The sequence below is a fragment of the Rosa chinensis genome, chromosome 7 (assembly GCF_002994745.2).
Source record: "Rosa chinensis cultivar Old Blush chromosome 7, RchiOBHm-V2, whole genome shotgun sequence".
In the NCBI taxonomy this organism is placed as follows: Eukaryota; Viridiplantae; Streptophyta; class Magnoliopsida; order Rosales; family Rosaceae; genus Rosa; species Rosa chinensis.
In genome coordinates, this window is record NC_037094.1 from 6,957,256 (window position 1) to 6,965,763 (window position 8,508).

General features: G+C 36.7%; 1 long non-coding RNA gene across 1 annotated transcript; it reads right to left on the minus strand.

The window, feature by feature from the left end:
- Positions 1-5,771: 5,771 nt before the first annotated feature.
- LOC121050376 lies at positions 5,772-7,333 on the minus strand. The gene is made up of 3 exons (XR_005802789.1): positions 7,214-7,333; positions 6,105-6,170; positions 5,772-5,807 (listed from the first exon to the last, which is right to left on the minus strand). It is a non-coding gene; the product is annotated as an uncharacterized LOC121050376 (long non-coding RNA).
- Between the last annotated feature and the right edge of the window lie 1,175 nt (positions 7,334-8,508).

Genomic DNA, 8,508 nt, shown 5'->3' on the forward strand with positions numbered 1-8,508 from the left:
GACACTTTGTTTTTTTTCCCACACCACTTGCATCGACTTTGAGTCATTCCCTAACCCTAACTCATTTTCACCCGACCTCCTCGTCTTCCTCCTCCGCCTCTGAGCAGCACCTTACCCTTATCCAGGGTTCTAAAACGCTCCGTCGCTCTCCCTTCTGGGTTCCGTCGCTCCATCGCTCTCTCTCTCTTTTCTGCACGCTCCGTCGGCCGTCGGCCAGTCGCTCTCTCTCTATCCGACAGGCTCTCTCTCGATCATTCGATTGACTCGATTCTCAGTCTCTCTCCGGCCAGCTCTCTAGCTCTCCAGCTCGCAGGTAAACTCTATTCTCAGTCTTTCTGGGTTTTACTCTCAATCGAATTTCTGGGTTCACACTTTTCAGGGTTTTCTGGGTTTGATTTTGGGTTGGATTTCTGGGTTCAAGGCTTCAAGCTCGGTGATTCTTCAACCTCGACGCTTGGTGATTCTTCATTCTTCACTCTTGATTTCTGGGTTCAAGTGGTGATTCTTCAAGCTCGATTTCTGGGTTTTGGATTCGGTGTTTCTGCAAGCTCGGTGAGTCTTGTTATGATAGTTAAACATTAATTATTTGCAAGAGTTTTAATTTAGGGATGAATTATTTTTATGTAATGATGTAAATACCAGAAATAGTTCTTCATTATAAGGCATACATGTCAAACTATTACAAAAGGAAAAGTATAATAAAATTAGATCTCGTATTGAAATCTCATATAAGGCATACATGTCAAAACATGAAGTATTCGTGTTCTATTGCAGGTAGTTTCTTGCCCTTGTGCACTGGGTCTTGCATACATGTCAAAACACCATCTACCATCTTCATTTATATTCACTTTGATTTTGTATATCTGTGAGAAACTCGTGCTGGGTATTGGATATATAATTGTCATACTTCTGTCAACCTTACTTAATATTGTTAATTTGGTGTTTGAGAGGTTCAATCATATATTCAAGCATGCTTAATATTCTTTCTAGTTATAACACTAAGGTATTTCTGGAGAGTTCTAATATTACTTTTGTTGCACTGAAAAATGAGCAGGAGCAAGGCAAGGACTCCTTGTGAGAGGAGCAGATGTAATAGAACGCTTGGCCAGTATAGATCATATTGCTTTAGACAAGGTAGATTTGCATTTACACAATCATGCTCACTCATACACATTGTACTGGCTCTAAAGAGATGAATCATTTTACTCTTGCTCATATGTGAAGTTATCTCTGCAATCTCACTCGAAGCTTCAACCTTCAGACAGGAACCCTCACTGAAGGAAAACCTGTTGTTTCTAGCATTGTTTCAAGTACAAACAATTGTATATGTTGGACGTGAAGGGGAAGGTATCATCGGTGCTTATTTTTTTAGGTTTTTGTGTGATCCATGCGTAATTATTCGGATGAGTAATGTAGGCATTAGTGGTTCTTTTGGCAGTTTTCATTATCAGTTATTTACTGTTGTTCATTTTCTATTTCATTTCGTGGTTGTTGATTTAAGGATTACTTCTGTTCTCATAACCTGCCAATCCCCTCCTCCTGAATGTATATACAATAATATCCCTTACTTTTATTGTGATGTTGTGTGTATAATCTTGCTGGGAAAAATGAGTTTTATGAACTTGTCACATCAAAATTTGTTTAATTGGGATTTTATTTTCTTTACATGATAGTGATTTACTACCTAAGTTTGCTCATTCCAGCTTTTGGTGCCTCTTGTTAGCTCATACAGGTATGAGGAGGTGAGGTGAACATGAGTGGCAAAATCAAAGGCTAAGCTGCTCCATGAAGTGATCTTGGGGCAGGAATTCAGTCATCTGAGGATATCAGGATACTGGCTGCATTTGGGTACTGGCTTAGCCTTTTGACAAATACAGATTTTGATCTTTTCAGTATTTTATTTCCCCTGGGCTTTGCAATAATTTTGATGGTTGATTGAAAAAATTAGAAGATAGAGTTTTCAGTGTGTTTTGTTTTTTTGTTTGAAAATTTTGGGTTAGTTTTATATTGTTTGTGTATTGTGCAACAGTTTTGCAATGTAGTTAAGTTTGTTTCTGTTTGATCAGTTTCAGTATATAGTGTATATAGGTGAGCGCTAGAAATAGAGTATTGGAAATTTCAAAGAAACTTATGGATTTGGAAAGACACATCTCATCAACTTTCATTAAACAAAATAATCTCATATGATTGGATGTTTGTTAATGTTTAGAGATATTCTGCAGTTTTGTTTAAAGTCTACAAATGGTTTCTGCAGTAAATGAAATGCTTTACTTTAGTAGCTTTTTCAATGAGGTGGGTTCGTTTGTTTCTGGCATGAAGGGTTATTAAGGTGGAAAGTTGGAAGCTTGTTGTTCTCGTTTTGTATTTTAGTATAAGGAATGAAATGGATTGAACCGTTGGTTATGACATTAAGGCATTAAGGCTATGTTAAAATGACAGCTTTGTATGGTTGTCAGGTTGTGTACTTGTGTGGTTGTTTATATCATGCAATGGTGAAAAGTTGCAGCTTTTTAATGAGGTGGGGTTTTGGAGGGTTATGCTACAAAATTGGAAACTTTTTTTGATAAAGTCATAAAGGGTCCAAATTCCAGTATTAGGGATGAAATGGATTGGATCATTCATTTATGGCATGTTTAATATTGATCTGCATTGAATTTATACTGGCTTACCCCTATTGTATTTGGGTAGTATGTATTATGATATACCCTGAGGTATTATATCCTCGTTTGACTGTGAATGATGTTGTACTGTTGTAGTGTTGTATATGACCAGGTAATATAACATCTTGAGGCATGGTAAACTATATTCTCATTTCTTGGCTGAATGATAGTAGAGTAGGTCTCATGAACCTTTTATCAAAGAAATCTTCTGTTATGCTCTTAAGAATGATGAACCCATCAACTAGTTTCAATGCTTCACTATGAACCAGTTAACTGAATTTCTTAGTGCTTATATAATGGGAAGCTAGGGAAGCCTATTGTTTAGAAGTAAGTATTTATTTGAGAGAAACGAATTATCATTTCTAGTTTGCAGTACATGGTTGACATGAAATCTAAACTTCATTCATTAGGCTAGAGGAGAAGCTTACCAATTTAGAATCAGGAGAAGCTTATCAATTTAGAATCAGAAAATCAAATATTGCGCCAACAAGCCGTGTCCATGTCAGTACTCTTCTTTTCCCCCTTTGTTACTTAACATAAATTGTGATCATTTTTATCTATGCTGACTGTTCCCTTTGTGGGTTGAATAAACATCAAAAAGGAGATTACTGTTATTAATGTTAAAGATTTCTTACTCGCTCGATTTCTCTCAAATTTATTTCAAAGGTGCATGATTTGTGAAAATTTTAACCAGTGGACCTTCTTTTACAGTCTCACAGACACATTTTTTGTTCCTTTTTCCAGGTACCTCCTTTTTTAGTCCACAAGGTGTTCACACAGATATTCTCCTTCATCAATGTTCAGTTATTCAACAGGTATCAGTTTCTCTTGGAGCTGCATTGAGGGCTGTTCATGGTTGGCTATGCAGCCAGCGCAAAAGGTACTTTTGTGGGAAAGATCCAAACTTGAACGATGAGAGTCGTGAATTGTGATCTGGGTTTCTGGGCTTTGTGGCTGTAGAAGATCCACCAAGACTAGACTTCTGATATTTCTGACGTTCCGCATTGAAGTAGCCGACTACTTACAAACTTTGCTGTAGGTTCTGACCAGTTTCTTGATTTTGAGTTAGGCTAGCTTTTAATTAACTTTTTGTAGCAATTATGAACAAACAAGAATACTAATTGCTAGGCTAGCCTTGTAGTATATAGGTGCATGAATTGGGGTTTTATTTTGCTCATTTTGTAAACTGTGAAGGATGATGAATGTCGGATATAATACCCCAATTTGCAATTTATAATCACAGTTCTATTTTGTGGACAGATCCTCTTTATAGAATGTGATGTTTAGATATAAAGTTGAAATCAGTTTTAGCCATAAAAACTGATGTCCAGTAATACAGATACATCAGTTCCAAAATGAAAATCGATGTTACTAATATATCCAGACATCGGTTCATTGTTAAAAACGATATACTACCGAGTGCCAGACATCAGTTCTGAAATGAAAACCGATGTTACTAAAATATCCAGACATCGGTTCATTATCAGAAACGATATACTACCGAGTGTCAGACATCAGTTCCGAAAGGAAAACCGATGTTACTAAAATATCCAGACATCGGTTCATTGTCAGAAACGATATACTACTGAGTCCCAGACATCAGTTCCGAAAGGAAAACCGATGTTACTAAACTATCCAGACATCGGTTCATTGTCAGAAACGATATACTACCGAGTGCTAGACATCAGTTCCGAAATGAACACCGATGTTACTAACATATCCACACATCGGTTCATTGTCAGAAACGATATACTACCGAGTGCCAGACATCAGTTCCAAAATGAAAACCGATGTCTGTAACAGTATTACTCATCGGTTCTTAAATCAATAACGATGTTAAAACTCAAACTTGTGTTATATAATCTATATTTCTTTAAGCTTTAAATACAATAAAATGTAGGTTTAACAATAGTAAAGCATGCAAGTTTGTTATCATTTAAACCTCTTTACATCGGTTTATTATAAGGAACCGATGTCTACCCGAATATTAGACATCGGCTAAAAACCGATGTCTGCATTTTCCGGATCTTTCTCATCACCCACAAAGACATCGGTTGGGTTTTTGTTTCTCATCGGTTTTTGACCGATGTCTGGGGCTATAATTCTAGTAGTGTTTGCCTAGCAAATATTGAATTGTTTCCTTTCTATAATTCTACAGTGAAAATTTCATAATTGAAGGTCAACATCTAAGCATCAACAAGATATGACCAGCACCCAAGTGCTGGCCTTTGCCCACTGGTACTGGTGTTGGCATAGGAGAACAAAGAACAAGTTTTCATAAGGGTAAGGTTATGGATGGTGTATTGAAAAACTCGGATTTTGACATTGTTTTATGGTTGGAGAACACTTGGTGGATGCAGATATAATTCACCCAAATGACAAAAGCAGGTTACATCATGATGGTATTGCTAAAGTTAATCCTATAATCACGTGACTAGGGTTTAGGAAAATGTTTAAGATGAAGCACCTTTCAGTCACATCCCTGAATCAATCAAAGATATCGGTCAACAATTAAGGATACCAGTATAATTTGCATCCAGATCATGTTTCATGACTTGTTTGGCACACATGATTTAGTTTTGCCATCTATAATTGAGTTGATTTAAAATAACATTATGTAAAAAAAAAAAATGCATGAATTCAAGACTTTGGAAACTTGTACCTGAATGCTAATACCTCTGAAAACTTGGCGTCAATCTGAAGCGGTGCAAACCAGTGGAATTCATCACACCATTCATATTGGTATCATAAACTACAAGGAGTAAATATAATATAGATACATGGAAATTGATAACTTACTCCTGTTTCTTCTTTAACTTCCCTTACAGCTGCCACAGTAATATCCTCACCCTGTAATTGAATAACTCATTTAATGTCCGGTCGTAACAAGCATAACAGTTTACAAATAGTTAAGAATGCTGCTATTCCCATCCTTTCTCATATTTCCCACCCTCACTAAATTGCTGGAAAAAAAATGCTATTTCCTGTGGCCAACAAGCACAATTGCAGGAGGGGAAGAACCTGAGGCCAACATGCACCATTAAAATATGCTATCAGTCTCATTTTCTGTCATTGACCTTCCATGTCCTCTCAAGTTCATGGCGAATACTCGAGTCATCTAAGAGTTTCTCAAGCTCTACCCAAGGGCTGCACGAAATTGAAAAATAATGACATTAAAAAAACCCTTGAATGTATATAGTTCAGCAAGAAACTTGTTTTGAACACCTTGAATAAATGCCAAATAATCATAAGTTCATATCGAAAATAGAATGTATAGTTGATAAAACAGAATGATGAAGTGACATCAAACTTTTGCCAGTGCATTACATACATTATTATGCCAGTGCATTACATACATTATTATGTTACATAAGTTCAATAAAAATGAGGTGCTATTGTAAATTTGTAATGTTCACAACAAAGATCTCAAGGAAAGAGGATTACTGAGGTTAAAGAAATGGCCAGATCCATTTGGAAGAGGTTCCACCTTCAACACCATCCTGACCTTGCCTTCCTCAGGGCCCAACAAAACATTTTCAATATGTCTCATTTTTATTATATGTAATCATCTAATGAACATATCTAAACTGCAAAATGAAAATGGTATAAACAAAAACTAGAGGAGGAATCCAATGCATGCCAATTCGGCAAGTCTATTTCATCGAAAAAAAAATAAAGGTAAAAAAAGAAAGACCATGTAATCTGAAAACAGAAACTTGACTATTGTAGCAGCAATAATTCCAGAGTCTTTTCTTTAAAGCCATTTTAAGTTCATGTTGTGCAAGACACCCGTCTTGGAGTTTGTCTTTCCAAGTTGACAGGAAGCATGGAACTAGTATACTAGCTAATTTGCTTTAAACATTGAGATAACAGATTCACAACGGGGTTGATTAAGTCAAGACTAAATTTTGAGCTATTACAATAATCACCATTTATACATATGTTGTACAGGAAGTCTCACTAACCAATAACCAATCCCTCTATTTTCTTATATTCATGTGACTCATTGCAAGAACAATTTTGGATTCACCAATTCATGGTTCATACGTTGATATTCACTGTCATCCCTACCAAGTACTACATTTATGGTTTCATGTTACCAGGCTTTTTTCCTCTTCTTGTTTAGGAAATTATTGCCCTTTTCCAAATTATTTGGTAACAACAAAAAAATTGATGAAAACAAGGCACAAAAACAAATGAATGCAGTGAAATTTCACTTAAAACTTATTTGCCTCATGAAATTTGTTGAGACTAAACACAACTAAACTTCAAGAAATGTTACTTTCATATTTCCCGGCCTAATACAACAGCTATCCAGTAATATGGAAATTCAAGTTCTCAGGCAAGTCACCAAGTGACAGATAGTAACTTATGGATTTGTAAAATTCTGTTATTTGATTATGAATGGGTTCAAATAGGTTCTTTATGCATAAATGAAGCATCTACAAGTTCTATTGGTACTTTTTAGCTCTCGGATGCCCAAATCAACATCATCTATATTCTCAATTCAATCACATTTTCTCAAATACAAACAAATGGGGTTAGGATTGTACCTGTAGAAGACCCATTAGATAGGCCAGACTGAGGAGCATGTGCATCTGTTTCGGTGCCGCATCCGAAACTTTGGAGAGTTGGGGGTTTCCACTGGCATTGTAAATGTTTATCGAGTTCTGCAAACCATTCAACAACTTCTAAACCCTGGTCTTCTCTTGCTCCACCTGAACCTTCTCATGGTCCAACACTTTCTACTCCTTCAATGCTATGTACTTGATCAGAATCTCAGACAAACTCAGCAAGCTCTTTGACACCTAAAACAAATTAAATACCCAAAATTAAAAACCTTGAATTAGAATTTATATATATATATATATATATATTTTTTAAAGATTTTAGTCTAAATTGATTGGGAAAAAAGAAGTGGGTACCTCTCGAATAGAAGACTAGGAGAAGAGCAAGGAGGCTTTAGTTTGGAAAACGAAGCAGGCTTCCATCTAGCCTGTTATCGGAGAGATACTGGTTGACAAGGAAGGCAATCTGGATAAGGTGCCCTGGCCCAGATTCTCTGATTTCTGGCTTCAGATTGCTTTGCCATTATTCTGAATTGGGAGAGAAATAACCACTGGGGAAAAATTAGGGGATGGAGTTGAGATCTGAGAGAGATGAACATAAGGGCGCAGTCTAAAAAGGATAGGCTAAGGCCACAAAGTGGGAATTGTGTTGGAGTGCAGTGGTGTACGAGGGGCTCGCGAATGAGTTGGAGAGAGCGAGTTAGGGTTTCAATATTGGAGTACGAGGGAGTGGTGAATCAGTTGAGGAGTTGACAATTGGGGATCTGAGGGATGCAGGTTTCCTTGGAGAGAAGGTGAAATCCATTGAGCGCTTCGATTGGATAAGGGATTTGCTTTTGAGTCGGACGAAGGTTGGTTGTTGATGAAGAAGAAGGTGCTTATGTTTCGGGGAGAAAAGAAGACTGATGAAGAAATTGCGTTTTCATTGTGTTTTGAAGTACTGGAAATAAATGAAGTGGGAAACAAAGTTGCTAGCCTTAACTTAATTAAGTTGTCAAAGGCTGGGCAGTCTGATCTTTTTATTTTGTATTCATGAATCAAACAACACATGAGTGAAGTTCTGTCGTTTGATTCTACACACATTAAATTTGAGCTGAGGCAGCAAGGCGGGGAAGCTCCCGCTATATGCAATCAAAATTTCAGTTTGGGTGGGAAATGAGCGGCAATTGGAGTCAGATCCAACCTCCCAATATATCTTCCTAGAGCATACAACATTAAAACAAAAACTGTTGTATGGTATTTTGTAAGCTACACTCATACAACAGATATAACTATTCTGT